Source organism: Taeniopygia guttata, chromosome 2 (assembly GCF_048771995.1).
Source record: "Taeniopygia guttata chromosome 2, bTaeGut7.mat, whole genome shotgun sequence".
In the NCBI taxonomy this organism is placed as follows: Eukaryota; Metazoa; Chordata; class Aves; order Passeriformes; family Estrildidae; genus Taeniopygia; species Taeniopygia guttata.
In genome coordinates this window covers 69,905,268-69,923,568 of record NC_133026.1, presented here as the reverse complement: position 1 = coordinate 69,923,568, position 18,301 = coordinate 69,905,268, and the positions used below count along the sequence as shown (strand labels likewise).

Here is an 18,301-nt window from a genome sequence, read left to right as displayed (position 1 = left end):
CAGGACTTTGAATCCAAGCATCATTGGGCTGATGTCATTATAAGAGCGGAATTAGACTTTTAATTATTCCCTTATGAGTTCTGTCATCTATCTGAGAAAGAAGGGTATTCACTTTTGTCCTCAAAATTGATTTACTTTAGTGAAAAAACAAGAAGGGTTGGGGAGAGCAAGAACTCGGTTTTACTGTGCATCTGATACAATACAAGAAAATAAGTGTCAATAGTGAACAGGATCTCTGCCAGTCAATAGGAGCCATACCTTCTGTTTACATGGCATGGCTGTTTCCCTGAGATCCTCAGCATAAATCCTATCTCCACAGTTCCAGCTGGCTGTCCACTGCTTAGTGCAGTAGCACTTCATTAACATGCAAATGCTTGACAGTTTTTGGGCTTAAGTACATCTGCATATTTATAAACAACCATTCCAAACCACATCCCCATTTAAGGAAATTGCTTAATGACAGTAAACCTGAAGTCTCTCTCATGTCCATTAAGCAATAAGCTGCAGCCAGATTCACTCATTTTATACTTGTATGGTACATTTTAAAATACTTCTCACATAACTAGGTCAAAAAGATGTGTCAGTCGGTTTGTTCTTTTGTGGCAATCAATTTTTTCTTTTTATTAAACCTCATTTTTCTATTGAAAAGGCAAAAATAACTCAAAAATAGTTATGTTTTAGAAATCAATATAAGGTAAATTTACAGCAATAAAGCACAAATACCTAGTAAACCATATTTAATGTTTTATCCATAATCTATAAAATATTCAATCAAAATATACAATCTCTGTATTTTCAAAGCAAAGCTTTGAGACGCATCAGCCAATCAATGCACAGAATTGAAAGTTGCCCCAAAAATCTACAGACTTCATTTCTTTGCTCACAACAATAATTCTGCACATCTAAGAATGACTTCTATGTGTAGTCCAATGTTATATCATTGAAGGCACATACCAAACCCAGCATAGACACCCCTACTTCTAGCAGCACATTCTATCCAAAGCATCTGGAATTTTAACATGAAGTCACATAAATTTGCCCATGAACTCAGATTTCTCAAAAAAATTAATGAAAATTATATTTTGTGATAAAAATATTTTTTAAAACCCCAAAAATAAAGAAAGAAACAAACAAAAACCCCCACAGAATTTATTTTTAAGTGGACAAAAACATGCCAAAACCAGCACATCATAAACCAGCCATGAAGTATCAGAGATACCTACACGGACAGTTCCTGCACATCAACTGTAAAACTTGAGTATTTAATAACAGACAAGAGGTGAACATGAGCACAAGTCTGAAAGCCAAATGCCTTCTCTGTAGAGACCTAATCTGGACAATCCCTGCCGTAGGAATTGCATAAAAACTCCATTGCATCTCCTGCTTCTGGACCACTGTCTACAGAAACAATTTTAAGGATAACAGTGATGAGGAGAAACTGAAATATCTGAAATGCTAGCACAATAATCTGAAGTGTTACATAAATATCACAGTAAAATACAGAAGCATAAGCATTGAAAGCTTCATTTTGCTCATATTTGTATGCATCTATATCACTGCATCAGAGTCAAGTATGTTCTCAGCTCTCTCTGGAGTTCTCTAAGAAATGTCCAACAAATGAGAAGTGAAGTCGTGGAACAGAGAAGATATGTCATAATAACTACCCTTGCACAAAAAAATTAACTTACTAGGACAAAAATACAAAAATCTATGAAGCTGAACCTAAGAATTCATGGTGGGTTTCTGAAGGTTGTGGTTTTTGGGGGTGTTTTTTAGGCTAAGAAAATATGCAATAAACCCAAATATGACCAAATGAACAAAATATGAAAAAAAACTAAACAGCACTCATTAAAAATTAAGTTTTTTTCATTTACAGGAGCTAAATTCACCTGCATATTTCCCATTCTACATACAGGAAATGCTGCAGACCAAGAGTAACTACTACAGCAACACAGATGCACATATTTTCGTCTACACATGGGATGTTAAAGCTCAATTACAGGATAATTCCATATACAATTCACATTATATGCTATGATCATTCTCAAAATAAAAGCAAAAAGTGAAGATAAAACATTTTCATGAGAAGATACTTGTATGAATTTGTGCTTTCTCCACACTCTGATTCATTTTTCATAGCTTACAATTAAGAATAGGAATGCACCCAACGAGGACTTCCTTTGTTCCCATTGCCTAAAATTTGGCCCGTTACAGCACATAAAAATGGAAGATAGCATTTTAAAAACTCCCAACACATTTTAGGTTTTAAGGCTCTTCTTCAGAGCCATGCTCAGAAACATTGTCTCGCTGGAAGTCAGTGAAGCAGCGTTCAATGTCCAAACTTTTTATAAAAATAGTAGCCCTAGAAGTCTTTAATCCATTTGTAATTTCTGAAAGTTTTAGCCCTGCCTAGAACTTTTTCCTCTGGCATACCTTTCTATAAAGACATTCAAAAGGGCAGGTTTTTTAATGAACAAATACTTCACAAAGAAAATACTAGAATGCATGTTGGGATGGCTTGTTTTATGAGCAACTGGTTTGGGGTTTTTTGAAACATCAGTGTCTTGCACTTAGGACATACCACAACTTCTGATTCACATAATAGGTGCCCAGTATGGGGCAAAAAATAAGGACACTGAGTAGACTTTTTGGAGTACACTATGGTTAAAACAACTTTTTATCAGGAGTTCCAGGTGGAGAGGTGTTTGGGAGCAGTCCCTTCTAACTGAGGCTGAGCTATATCTGCTCCTTTCAAGCTTCATCAATTTGCTTAAGGTCAATACCGAGGATTTGGAAGATAGATATAGTCTAAGAAAGCAAAATATCTGCTCCAAAGAAATACTCCTTAGTTTCTTCCTTTGATATGAAGTGTTAACCAGAATTTAGGGTCTTTGAAAAGACCCAGAAAAAGCATGTTACCCCTTTAGACAAAGGCAGCTTTGAAGACTACTGAGTAAACAATCTCATTTCAAACATGAACATTTACATTGCCCTGGATTAAGTTCTAGTTTATTTCTATTACTGAATATAATAAAAAAAAAAAAAGTGTAATTATATTGATTATATAAGGCACAGATAGGAATCTGAAATACAGAAAGCAGATCAGACCCAAGGCATATCTGACCAGCATGCTCTTACCAGCACAGCACAGTTGATTATTGCCCACTATGTGCAGGATACTTTGAATATGCTAGCAACAGAACAATTTGAAGAAAATCAAAGTTTAGTACACTTTTCTAGTCTTCTATCAAACTAAAACTTTCCGCTAAACAGTACCCCAAATTACCAATTACTTTTAAAGACCTATTTTCCAGCAAATTAAATTATTTGGCCTGAAGATTTGCTTTTTTATAAATATAAGCTTCAGTTTTCACAAACAAATGAATTGAAGAATACATACTGTAAAATCCTGGAGGCCTTTACTTTGGGAAGCCTTAGAAGACACTTGTTTTGGATCAGGAACTGGCAACATGCCTGTCAGTTATGAGCATGCCTGCTTTTTCTTCCTATTTTTTTTAACTCAGAATCTTCTCAGATCTGTCTACCTGGTAGAAAATTTAAATCTGTGCACAGACACTTCATAAAAATAACGTATATTTCAATATATAAATTCTCTAAGTTTGTGCTGGAAGGACTTTTGTTACAATTGCAACTAAAAAGCTGGTGTTAGGCTGTAGAGGATCACTCTGCTCCTCAGTTGGTGAAGTACCACAGAGAATTGCAGGAAAGAATTCATTATTTTCCCTTCATATCAGGGCTGGAACAGCATACAGTTAGTGCAATTTACTCTTATACTGCATAAAAGGAAAACAAAACATCAAATAGCTTGTCAGTTTAAAGAGTGCTTTCTCTTTGAGGGGAGGGAGAGGTGAGAAGGGATGTAATATGTAAATGAGGCAGAGAAACTACAGAGGAAAAAGATGCAAGCAAATAATTAAAATCTGTATTATAATGCCTACATACAAGGCACCCACTGAGATTACAGGACCAATATTGATTCTAGTATCAAGCTTTTCAATGTTACATTTTACAACTTAATAATTTTCTATTAAAATATGTGCTTCATGTGTAATCTCTATTATAGCACAATGGGCCCAAGATGATTTTTCAAAGAAAGATAGACTTTTATCAATTAGAAAGTGAAAACTTCTTTTAAACTCTGATCCCAGCTCTTTGATGTGATCCAAGCAGTTGAACGTCTGAAGCCACACAGTTTCATTTCAGCATGCACAAAACCAGAAGTTCTTCTGCATGTTATGGTGTACACCTACATAATGAGTGTTTGTAAGAGCTACACAGCCAGATGTTAAAGACAGATTCACATTCGGGTTTGACCTGAGTAAATTTTGCAATTTTAAGGTGACACTCCTGAAAGTATTTACTTCTGTATTCAAAGGCAGTATTAAAAAAAAGGGAAATGGTCCTCTGATGGGATAAAGGTTTTTATTCCCCAAGCATTTCTATCTGTGTTTTCTTCTTCCAATAAAATAGGGACTTTTGACTTGGTAAGAAAGAGGCTTATTTAAAAAAAGGAAAAGCTGCATCTTTATTAAAACAGATTTGGACACTTGTCATTCTCCAAAATGTAGATGATTATGAGGCCTAAGGCAAAAAGCATAAGCTTAGCAATGTTATTTTTTTTCTTAAGGCTCTGGCTGTCTCATATGTCAGACAGGCATGTGCATTATGCACATCCAGCAGGGGACAAAGATCAGAAATTTAAAGGAGCTGTTTGTGATTTTGGATGGGATGTGGCACACAGATGAAAGAGCAAACATTTTTCCCCTTAGTTTAATGCTAGATTCCTAAATTAAGCCCAGCAGGAAATAAACATCCACCACAGATTTCAAAAGATATCTCACATCTTTGTATTAAAACGTGTTATTTTAAGAATCCCAAATGTTGCATGTCTGATTTTTATTAAGTCCAGAGCCAACATAGGAAGTGTTATTTGACTTTACTTTAAAAGGAAGCAGAAAATATCAGTGGACAATGGGATGTAAATTGCAGGAAGCCAAAACAAAATTGAAGAGTATGAGATAATGAGCCTGATGCTATTATCCATAGAAATACTAAGGCCACAGGCTTCAAAAAATTACTTTGATGACCTGGAGAGCTCGCTCAGACTACAGAATACCAAGTTGGCAGATTTTCCAGGAGAGTTGAAGGACAACAGTCTCAATTTTTCTCTTCCGAACAGACTGGGGACATGTTTCTGATATGCATTTCTGACTTCTTTCTATGCTAAATAGCTACAATGTTGTAGTCCAAAGGAGGACAAACTTAAACATCAGTCCACATGATCCTCACGCATTTCATGTGTGTAGTTCTTTGTGAAAACAGTAATTCTATGGCCATATAGAATGCAGTTAAAAGATCTAACTCTGAAAATTCCTTATACAAAGTCTAAAACTACCAGGACAGGATTTTGCCCAGCTCAATCACAATACACTAAGCTTTTATTTTGGAGTTTGCAGATACTATTTTTTTTCCTTTTCTTTCCCACTGACTTTGATGATGTTTTGGGATTAAAACAAGGAGTAGACAGTTCCCATGAGATGAAAGACATAACTGCAGAGAAACACTTACTTAGAAGATTAAAAAAAAAAAAAAAAGCAACCTCTAGGAGTTTGTTATGTATTTATTTAAAGACACACTCCCTTGAAGGGGCTTAGAGTTCAATATTTTAGATAAGTTTCTGCTTTATCAACTCTAGCTGGAAACAAAATGCCTTTTTTAATTGCCAAACTGATGAAACTTATAACAGTACATTCCCAAATAGACAAAATGTATTTTTACAGGCAGAAAGAATAGCTCCAAGTTCTTCTTCAAACAGTGACAGTAATAAAACCTAAGCTGCTTTCATTTATGGCCCATTACAAGTCCCAGCAACCCTTACTCCAGTGACACCATTTCAGCAAGTTTCCACACATCTCTCAGCTAACTTCTAGCTGGGCACAGAGGCAGTCCTGCTATGACAAAGCCTGAGCCATGGTTCAAGAGGTTCAGCCAACCTCTCAGGCCAGACTGAGCACAAACCTGGTAGGCTCACACATCTCTCAGAAAGGACTAATTAATTTTCCTCTTTTAGCCAGTCCCATATTTCATAATATTTATACTGCTTTCCCCTTCCAACTCTGACCAAACCTCCTAAGGCCAAGACCTTAATAACCTCCAAAGGTTATTGGGTGAAGGGATGAGGCAGAAGAGGTACAGAGAGAGGAAAAAAAAAAAAAAAAAAAGGGGAGGGGAAATAGAGAAATAAAAAGAAAAAAAAAGCCTTGTTTTCTTTGTGAAGTAGGCTAAAGACTTTGACAGCAGGCAGAATTGTGTGCACATTAATGAGTTTTCTCACACTCCTGGGTCAGCTAACCCAGAGGAGAAAGAAGACCTTTGGTTTCTGCTCCTGATACCACTTCTGCATGCAGTGTAAGCCAAGCTGATTTATGTTTCCATTGTGCAGGCCTAGAATAAGCCCATAGTAACTTACATACATATTCCACATTGTGGACAAGAGTAATTTATTAGGGATAACAGTCTTTGAGATCCCTGGGTAAAAATCGCAAAGAACTAACTCAGTCATTTCTAACTGAGGGCCTGATTGGCATCAGCAGATTCACAGACTGCTTCAGGTACCTGCATTTACCAGCTTGTGTCTCCAAGTTATAGGTCTCATTTTAAGCTGTGAGGTTTTGGCAGTGAGGTTGATGAGGTATTTGATTTATTATGAACTCAAGTTAAAAATTATACAGGACCTTAAGAAAATGCTGACAAAACCAGAAACAAATACCAGTTAACATCCTGAACTCAACTCTCACAAAAGGCCAGTGAAACTACACTTAGAACTCCCTGACTCTTTCAACCTACAAGTGTAATAATTTGACCCATCTTTGCACAAGATGAGTTCATCCTTTGCAAGTCTTCTGGTCACATACATTATAGTAAAAAACATAAAAATTGTGTTTGCTGTTCTTTGCCAACTTCAAAATCTAGGAAAGAATGTTTCTTCTTTTCATTACATTTCTTGTCTTGTTAATCTTATTAAAGTTCATATTTGTCTACAATCCTAAAATGCAGATTTATCCCTTTATATTTGATCCTGTGTTTCATTCCAATCACTAGGCTATTATGCAGGTTTTGCCCTCAAAATTTGCCCAAATACTATGAAGCAGTAGCATTATGTCAAATTGTTCCATAAGTGTGAAATACAGAATTGTTTTTAAAACATGATTTGCTTTTTTTCTCAAAAGCGGGTGTGACATAACTGCTATTTATCATACTGAGTGATGTCATGGTATTAATATGGGCTGTGGCTGTCTCTTGGATATGTCTGTGCTCAGTGGTCTTGCATTTAAAACATAAAAAATACAGTTAAAATACTTTTTAAATTACAATATGAATTATAACAGTTCTCATGGAAATTCTGATTTATTTTTAATGCTGCACTGTCAATAGATTTGTCACTGAAAGCAGTGAAATACTAGAAGTTTGGTATCATTACCTCAGCATATTCATGGATTTAAACTGATCAAATTATGCAATTGATTTCTAAAGATTCAGCTTAGGGAAGTAGGGAGGAGATGCCTAGGAAAAAAACATCCGTTCCATCTGCAGAGTGGAATTGATTATATGTTCTGGCTGGCTTATGCTCTAGGACTATAAAAAATTGCAGGTGACTTTGGTTACTAGAGGAGCTATTATTCAGCCTAAATTATTGACATATTTTTGTGTAGTGTAGCTGCAAATACCTCCCTCAGTATTCTTTTTCACTCTCAGAATGTATACATTCAGAGCTATCATGGAAAGGAAGGTTAAAAGTTTCAACACAGGAACAAGCTATCCCTGAAAATAAGATTCCATCAAAACTAGACTTTTATTTTGCAGCCAGTAGGGGAGAAAGTTTATATCTCCTCTTCCATTAGCTGCTCTTAAGATAATTTCACATCAAGATGCATATGATACATCAAAATTAAATAAAATCCAAAGATTGGATCCACAGTGTCTAGATAAGGTGTTTACACCCTTTGTTTGATGCTTAAACACCAAAAACAAAAGGATTCACTGAGCAGCAGGAAACTATGAAAACAGAATTAAAGAAGAGATTAGGATTCTCCAATACTATCACATCTATGCAATGGGAGATACACAGACTTAAAATCAAGCAATTTAGGAAGTCTAACAAACTTCATCTTTGTTCCAAAACACATATCATAACTAATACTAAAGTTCACTAAAAGAACAAAATAAAAGGAAAAGACCCCTAATTATCTTTATTTATTTTTCCCATCATATACTAACATCCAGTCCCTTAGGACATGACTACACTCTTTCCAAAAGATGCCATTCCCTTTCAATATTCTGAATCAACCATGATAGTTGAACAAGTGATCATTAATAATTTGGCCTTATTCTTACTATTCAGTGTGAAGTCCCATGTCTTGTTTACCATGTACTGTTCAAGTCAAAGCCTGACTTGAACAATGAATTATTCATTTGCTTGTGGGTTTTCCTACAATGCTCATCACAACATCTGAATGCATTACAAACATTAAGTGACTCATTTTCACATCATCTTTGTGTGATGATATGAATGATATCATTGTATGCACATTACAGAAGTGGGGGCATGACACAGGGATAGTAAAGCATCTGTTAATTCCAAGTATACAAATGAAGGCTTACAGGGGCAAGTTTCTTCAAAATACTCACATTTGTCACACCATTCCAGCCAGCTTCAGTAGCACATGTGGATCATAACCAGAGGCGGCCTCAGAGCAGGCCTCTAGAAAATGAGAAGGACAATCAGAATTCCCTTATCACATGAAAACATTTTGGTTTTAAACTATACTGTACATTAGAGTTGATGAGTCAAAAATGTAGATAGTGGAAGGAAATTCTTAGAAGAAGCTGTTATACTGCAGAGGTATAAAAGAAGGTAAACAGCAAAAACTCAGATACAACAGATGCACCAATGAACAATAAGAATTTGCATTTTCAGAAACCATCATATTTCAGAGGAGATCTCTTTTTCATTAGACATAAAGGAAACAGAGTGATGAAGGATGAAGAAAAGGCTGAAGTGCTTAATGCTTTTTTTCCTGTCTTTCACAGTCAGACCAGTTGACCTCAGGATGCCCAGCCCCCTGAGCTTGAACACAGGGAGCAGAATGAAGCCCCCATAGTCCAAGAGGAAATGGTCAGTGATCTGCTATGCCATTTAGACATGCGAGTTCATGGATCCAGAAGGAATCCACTCAAGGGTACTGAAGGAACTGGTGGAGGTGCTCACTTGAGCCATTTTCCATCATTTACCAGCAGTCCTTCCTAACTGGGGAATTCCCATTGACTGGATGTCAGCAAATGGGATGCCCATTTACAAGAAGGGCCAGAGGAGGATCTGGTGAACTACAGGTCTGTCATCCTGACTTTGATGCTAGGGGAGGTCATGGAACATCAGCTTGAGTGTCATCATGCATCATGGACAGGGTATCCAAGTGATCAGGCTCAGCCAGCATGGGTTTATGAGAGGCAGGTCCTCCTTGGCCAAACTTATCTCATTCTGTGACCGGGTGACCTGTTTGGTGGAAGAGGGAAGGCCTGTGGATTTTGTCTACCTGGATAGTAGTAATGGCTTGGACACGATTTCCCATGGCACTCTTTTTGAGAAACTAGGTGCTCATGGATGGATGGGTGTACTGCTCACTGAGTAAAACACTGGCTGGATAGCCCAGCCCAGACAGTGGTGGTGACAAGCCAGTCCTGTTTAGTATCTTTATTGAGGACCTGGACAAGGGGACTGAGAGCACCCTCAGTCAGTTTGCAGGCAACACCAAACTGATGGGGCAGGCGTCTCCATCAGGGGGAGGGTAGGAAGTCTCTACAGAAGGATTTGGACAGGCTGGACTGATGGTCTCAGGACATATGTATGAGGTTCAACAAGACGAAGCTCTGAGTTCTGCACTTGGGTCACAGCAAGCCTAGGCAGTGCTACAAGCTGGGGCAGCGGCCAGAAAGTTGCCCAGCAGAAAAGAACCTGGACATGCTGATTGACAGCAGCTTGAACATGAGCTAGGGTGAATCCAGGTGGCCGAGAAGACCATTGGCATCCTGGCCTGTATCAGCAATAGTGTGGCCAGTAGGACCAGGGCAGTCCCCTGTACTCGGCACTGGTGAGGCCACACCTCAAGTGCAGTGCTCAGTTCTGGGCTCCTCACCACAAGACATTGAGGGGCTGGAGCATGTCCAGAGAAGGGCAACAGAGCTGGGGAAGGGTCTGGAGCACAAGTCTGATGAGAAGCAGCTGAGGGAGCTGGGGGTGTTTAGCCTGGAGAAAAGGAGGGTCAGAGGTCCTCTATTGCTTACTACAACTGCCTGAAAGGAGGGTTTAGGTAGGTGGAGTTGTTTCTTTCTCCTAAAGGAGAAGGACTCACTGCACGGCCAGAAGCACACCAAGACTGCCATCAGAGATTGAAACAGGCTTGAAACTGTGTGTTTAAACAATAGGGACAATCTTTCATCTTTCCCTGTTGGATGTAATTCACTCAAACACATCTGACCTCATTTAAATATAATTTAAAATCTCTACATGCTAGTTATAGGTATAGTTTCTATTATGACAATTTCTTCCACAGTTTGATCCCTTTCCTGGTGTCCTAAACTGACAAAATCATACATCCATACCATCAGCCATTTACTTAGCATTCCAGTAAATGGTTATCCTTACACAGGGTTTACCTTTCTACAAGTGAAAACAGTTCCAAATGGTGTTAAACTTTGCTTAAGTTGCAGACATGAAGACAAAGTTGCTGTAGTGGAAAAAATCTTTTCACAATTACTGTACTACAAAAATAAAGGGGTTTCTGCTCCAATTCCAATAGCCATGGTAATTCCATGAGAAATACAGCTGGATATGTAGGACAGCACATGTTTTTTGTTTAGCAGCTGTAACACAACCCTACAGACTGCTAGTTATAGACCAACACCGATTTTTCAGAAGTGACCCAGAACCTGTTCTCAGTTCTACAGAAGGTCTCTTACAGACTGCGAACAGGTTATTGGAAGATGCCTTCTTCCGTGACCCAATTCAAATTATAGAGGAAGGGTAAGTGGGTTTGTCCTATACACAATTGCACCATCTTTCATTCCTTGATGCTAGTTTTTTTCATGGTTTTCCAGACAGCCCAGGAAAACTCCCTCTGAATTCAGTAATCCAAATTAATTAGTTTCAAATCCAAATGGCTCCTCTGGTCTTTGGAGAAGTCCCCACTCATCATTCAGGAAAACAGGATTCAACATTAAAAGTAGGGGTGCTACCACAGCAGAAACCGACTACTTTGGGTTTGTGGCTCTCTGTGAAAGATTTTTGAAATCACCTGGAATGCCTGTCATATAGTTGACAGTATCACTGTCACACACCAGACATCAGTGTCAGATGTACAAGCCTGAACCAAGGTGAAGTGGGAGGGTTTTTTCCCCTGTGGGAAGGCAGAATGTCTAGGAGAAAAGGTTTTAAGGAATTCTGCAGGGAGGCACATAAGACAGTCTCCCAGTGTTTATGTGTTATCGTTTGCTTGACTCCAATGCTTCAATTGCTGTCAGTCACTAGTTTTAAAGAGGACGAGGTTAAAATGCTAACTACTGCTGAAGTCACAGGCCAGCCATCAGACCACTGATACCAAGCCTGCTGGAGAGGAGACAGCATGGAAGAACAAGCCTCCATGGCCATTTCTGCTCAGTACTTGAGCTAAGGCCCACCTCTTACTAATTCATGTCACTCATGGTCGCTGTGTCTTCATATAAAATTTTCTTCCTTTTTTTTTTTTTTTGTCTCATTACATATAACACTAAACTAAAAGACACTTTGGCTTAAGTAGATCAAAAAAAAGCAAAATTTGCTTTGGGAAATAAACTTATCTCAAAAATTCAGCTCATCCCACTTTCAATATAATACACACTCCTAACCCCTCTACAAGTTTTAGGCTTGTTAGGAGACTGTGGGGACTTTTCAAACACCATTTTCTTCTTATGTCTGACTGTTTCAGAAGCAAAGTTGACATGTGTTACCAGTGAGCAAGCCCAGGAAGAAATCAGATCAGAGCACTTCCTACCCAGAAGAATGGAGGAGTTAAAGCAATAAACACGAATTGAGGACTTTATGATAAGACTGAGATCCAAAAGACTATAGGCTGTGCTTAAGGCTGAGAGACGAGAAAGGTGAAGTAGCTCAAGACTCAAGAGGGTAAGCTGGTTTACACAAGAATCACCAGTAGGTAGTTTGAACTGGAACAAACAAGGGCAAATACCAGTTCCACTGTAGCTATCTATGAAACACCAATTAGTTTAGTACATTCAGACAAAAAATCTGCAGCACAGGCATTTGACAGTTATAAATCATGTAAAATTGTATTTGTGCTGAAATCTGAATTTGCTGTTACTTTATATTCACCACAACATTTGTCAACCAAAGAATTTCTTAACAGATTTCAAATACCTGCTAATTCATAATTGTGTAAATATTTTCACTATAATATTATTCAGTAATAAAAAAATCATTTTCTAATGCAGTCCTACTCTGACAATAGCATTAATCTCATTTAAAACTTCTATATTATATATATTTTTTTTTTCCCTTCAATACATTGTTTAGGTTATAGTTTATGTTACACCATCATATAAACGAATCAGTTTCTGTTTAGGGGGATAATTAGAGGATACAGGAATAAAAAAGAATCATTTCTTTCTATCTATTTAATTTAAAAATTTGTATTTGAAAAAAAACCCAACAACATTATTAGAAAGCAATTTATATATTGGCTATTAATTTGACAAAAAAAAAAGTTGTGTAGGCAGTTAAAATATTGTAAGCAATATCACATGGTTTTAATAAACTACTTGGAAAACTCTTACATATCAATATCACATGGTTTTAATAAACTACTTCGAAAACTCTTATATATCAGGTAAATATATAAACCTTAAGTGTCACTAAGTTTGAATACAGTAATTTTGCAACTGTGTTTTAACATGGAGCCTAGGGCCCATGGCTGTAACAGACTGAGCACTACAGAAACTTTACTGATCCCCTCAGCAGCTTCTAGGAGATCACTAATGGTCCCTCAGGCTGGGTTCAAGGAGCAACAGCAACACCATTGGAAGGGCTGCAAAATTTGATACCTTCTTTTGTACCCTACTTCCCTCAGGCCAAACTGCAGAGCTTTCCCATGAAGGGGTGAAGGGAATAAGAAGGAGTCTTTTGTCTGTCTTATACACAACAAATAAAATGGATTTCCAGTCTCACAACAGAGAAAAACACCTTCCTGTCTTATCACAGGTTGCAAGACTGTGGCCTTACTGAGTAAGCCCCTGAAGGAAGCAGCTTTTCATTAACTGTGAATGTAGTGACACTGCTAATTCATGAACATTGAAACCACACCAACAAAACAGGAATGAGAATGGCCTAGAAATCTATTTTTATAGAATTTTTAACATATTTTTAAAAATATACTTTTGCATTTTCTCTATATTCTCTCTTGTGAAGTTTTATAACACAATTCAGTTTTACTGTCAATTTTTTTTCACCCTTCTTCCTAAAATTGGAAATGCTTGAAAGAAACTTTGCTTTTTGTAAAAAGGAGAAGTAAAACTTCACAGAATTTTTCCTCTCCAAATGTAAAGATCACAAATATCAATCCATATCTAGAGGCTACAGTCCTAGACTGAAGCTGGACTAAGTGCTTTGCAAAATACTCACTTCATATTTAAAATTAAACTTTTTAAAAAGCCAGCCAGAGACTGATTGGAAAAATGCTGGAAATGTGCCAGCTACTCTATTCAAAACACCTTGAAACAAACTCCACTACTGTCTATATTTGGAAACCATAAAAAGTTGCAAAACTAAAACCATATACTTGTAAATATATACGTTCAGCCTTCATGGTTTCCAAAGGAAACAAGTATAGATAAACTAGAAGGATAACATACGGTTGGGTATGAATGTGGTTTACATCTGTTACTGGTTAATTAGATCAAACTTTGTGCTATACTCCGGTGATACTCTCTGAGCTCCATAAGGTCAGATAATTCTGAGCACTCTGGTCAGTGCAGTTACAAAGATGCAGGGACACGTGTAAAATACATGAGACAACACTGAACAGTCCTAAAAGTCCCAAAATCCAACTGGTTAGTCTTTCAGCCTTGCAGAAGCACCTTGCTTGGTTGGAACACTTAGTGGGTTAGGCATGAAGAACCCTGCCAGGGAAGCTGGATCCTTATTTCAGTTCCCATCCATTTACTCTTGTCTCAAGTCAGTCACCCACACGTAGTCTCAACTCTGTCACAGGAAAAGGACACACGATGTCACAGACTTGCTCAAGTAATGCACATAACCAAAGCCAGGAGACAACATATCTCTGTGTTTCTTGACCTAGGTTTTATTTGCACTCAGTAGTCACAATGAGCTACACACACCTTTCAAAACCAGCAAACATAACTTTTCCAAAGTAGCCTTTGGGAAAAGACTTTGCAGTTTAACATAAAACACAGCTTGCTTTTTTTGAAAAATGCATCCACCTATTTTACTATCATTATGAATGTGAAACAGCAAAACTGTGTTAAAGCAAACTATTCATATGGTTTTATCCTAACTCTAGCAGCTATTTTTTTGATTTAGCTAAGATGTTAAAGCTAGCATTAAGAGCCAGCAGACATGCTGGCTACCTGGTCATAATAATAACCTGTGATAGGAATTGTTGTAAGGCAATAACTTTCCATCTCCAGAACCCAATTTTCCATTTTTTACATATATAAAATAATAGCTATAAAATAGCACTAAGACAGAAAGAAAATTATGTAGCATCATGATCACCTGGAATCTCTTTAAATATCATTCATACATATCTAAACTTTCAAAAAAAAAAAGGAAAGATCTGATTGTAAAAGATGGGTCATAGTAATAGCCAACATTTTGTTTTAATTATCTTAGAATAATTAAAGAGGTGTTAATTTTGATGCAAACTCTTTAACCCTAAGAAAATCTTCTATTAGCTGTGTCAGTTGGTATTGATTGTTGCTGAAAAAACAAGTGGGAAAAAGAGAAGTTCCCAATACTTGGATCAGCATTCTGAGAGCTAACTATAGGACACTACAATTTATTGATCTCTTTTTACTACAATACCACATCTAAATTTCAGAATTGTATCAATGAGTAACTGTAGAGGATTTCAGCACAAAAAAAAAAAAAAAAAGAAAAGAAAATAAAAGAAAAATACTCCAAAATCTAATGACAAAACCAGTCCGGAATTGTTCTTTTACCTGTTTTTCCATGCACTCAATATAAGCATTTTGGAAAGATACTTAAGTGCTGTTTCTTTTTTTATTTTCCTTTTTTTTTTTTTAAGGCTCACTGTTTTGGATTAGCAATTCATATTCACATCAACACTCACCCATTTTAAAGGAGGAAGTTACTTTCCTCCCACAGCTTTCCCTCGTGAAGTCACCTGATTGAGTTATGAAATCCTGTTAAAGAGGTCATTTAAATAAGACATAAATCAATAGAAAATCCTGCACAGGTGTAATTTCTATTTATTTTGAGTGCAAACCCCAACAATCACAAGTTCAGAAAATTTATACTGTGACCCAATCCTCACAGCTCATTGTCAGCTGATAGTTCTCTTTTAAGCAGAGTAAAACCCCCATCAGCGCCTGACAGTTCTATAGGACTCCTAGCAAGATTTTCCAGCAATAAGACGCAACCAGGCCCCACAGTCTTGTGTTCCTCAACATAAGGTGGTGTGTACTCATCTTTGTGCTATACTCCAGTGAAACCCTCTGAACACTCTGGTCCCTAACAGATCTCCAGGCACACATGGATCACGTCAAAAAGGAAATACTTAAGTACAGATGGAAATATCTATGTACCTAACCTAGCCAGAGTAAAGCCATGGTGCACCTCACCACCTTCCAACTCAGCACTCAGTAAGCAAGTGCCCTCCCACCAGAATTTATTTTGCTGTGTTCATTGACTGTGAAGGCTCAGCAGTGTTAGCAGTAGGGAGTTACAGGCACAGCAGACAAATGAACTGGGGGAAAAAAATCCCAGACGTACACATCTCCCAGGCCTGAGCAGGTATGATGAGGTGCAGAACTGTAATACCCTGTTAGATATGCAGCCTGCTGAGCAAGAAGCTGAAGGCAACACAAAGATCCAAGTCATGGCAGCCAGGCAGGTGTACCTAGAAACCTCTTAATGCTTCTTCTCACTGCTCCAGTCAAAAGAAAGTGAGATATTTTGTCACACAGCATTCAAAGCCTTAGATCGGACCTGTAATAATCTAATAGATCATTTGTTACTTCCTCCCCTTCTCCTTGCTCCCTCTCTCACAGCAAATCAAATTGTTTCAACCCTGTAACACATACCCTATCTCACTAGAAGGACACATATCTATACGGATGTGATGTTTATTCGAAATCTCAACAGGATAAAGGTGTTTTGGTAACAGAATGGTTTCCTTTCCTCACAGAAAGTGAAAAGACCCACAAGTATTCAAAACCTTGTCACAAATCTAATAAGAATGATATTAATAAAATAATAATTCTGATCACTAGTACTGGAAATTTTACCCTCATCCCAAAACAATGTATTTCTGCCAAAATCTTTCTGAATCTGAATGCTACTTGCTGAAGTATCATTAATATGCTTCCATCCAGCAGCACAGGAAATGAATTGTATCTGGTCTGCATGGAATTCTAAAAATTATGCACATATTTATCAGTCTTGTCCTACATGCATAAATCTACCTTTACAATTTCTGGAAAACATTGATAAACACTGCTTAGGAGACAAGAAAGGTACACAAAAAGAAAACGAATTAATTTACACGGGAATTTACTGTGTCTGCAGGTCATACAAATGAACCCAATTTTTTCCCACAATTAAATCTATGGTGTTATCAAGACAATCAGTTTATTTTAAGACTGTCAACCCAATATATAAATTTCCTTTTGTGCTTGAAATGCCTTTATCAGATAAGATAGCTTTTGTTTAAACTGCTATTTTCAGCCTTTGCTTTGAGGGTTTTGAATATACACAGTGAAGTAACTTGAGATTTCCTACACTGTTTTAAAATGTGTTTCTTCTGTCTGTTTGTATTTTGTAATTTCCTGTCAAATAACCTCACCATAACTAACTTTCTTTGCTCCAACCCACTACTTTTCTTTTTTAAAGCCATTCCCACTTCCTGAGGATGGTAATAAAACACTGATTACATTCGGCTGTTATCTGTCTTTTCTTCCCCTGCTTCCCCCTCTCTCACTCCCTTTGTCAAAGCCAGCACTCAGGTTTCAGCTCTTCATGGACTGAGAGGCACATAACCAGGAGAGGAAGCAAATCAGACTGCAGGAATCCAGATTCATTAGAGTTTATTGGGTCAATCACCAGCTGGAGCAGAGCCAGACAATTAGGCTGTGCAGCCCCTGAAGTCTGGATGCATGGCTCCCCTTCCAGAGCCGAGCGTGCCCCGCAGCAGGGCACACGCCGGCACCGTGCCCGGCTGGCTGCTGCGGCCATGCAGGGGAAAAGAGGGAAAACCAAGCAGCAGCACCTTGCTGCTCCAGATCAGTTACCACTAACTGGAGAAAAACATTTGTTTAGCCAGTTTCTGCTTCATTAACCATGAAGCTGCTGGTATTTCTGATTCTCTCATTGGATTTTGCCAATTCGTATCAAAAAGACAGTTTGTTAAAACATCACCACACAGAGCCTATAGGCTATTCAACTTCATCTGTGTTCTTTAACCTCTTCTATTTGTCTTTGACCACACATTTCTGTTTCAGCCAAGCTTAGTTCCCACTTACTGCTCTGTCTCTCACTCTGTTCCCCCTCTTCAATACCCACAAGAAGTTAGCCCTACCTATTTCAGCAGGTCTTTTCCTCCTTTCCCTTGTCTGCAGGCTTGTTGCAAGTGCAGGCTAAAGCCACTGCACTCTCTAAAGCCACTTCCTCTCTTCCAACTCTATCCTGAATCATGTCCAGCCCAGTTTCCACCGTTTCCCTTTGAATGAAAGCACTTTACACGGCCCTTCTGGTTCTTTCGATATTGCTGGTCATCATCCTCACTCTGACATCTCATCCTCACTGAGATTTCAATTCAGTCTCTATCTTTCCTGTAATGATACTTCTCTCTTCTGCCCACTACATTTGATGGGCATTTTGAAAGCTCTGCCACTGCCACAGTATTCTTCCCAGTTTAACACAATTAAGGGATCTCTTTAGGAGTCACTTCTGCACTGATGTTTCAGACCAGGA

The 18,301-nt window shown here is 37.9% G+C and overlaps 1 long non-coding RNA gene across 2 annotated transcripts in view; it reads right to left on the bottom strand.

Annotated features, from left to right (window-relative positions):
* Nucleotides 1–18,301, bottom strand: part of LOC121469489 (uncharacterized) — a 208,826-nt gene that overhangs the window by 42,101 nt on the left and 148,424 nt on the right. For both annotated transcript variants that reach the window (XR_005979580.2, XR_012053951.1), the window contains exon 5: nucleotides 8,710–8,782. This is a non-coding gene — a long non-coding RNA (uncharacterized lncRNA). The remainder of the gene's footprint in view (nucleotides 1–8,709; nucleotides 8,783–18,301) is intronic.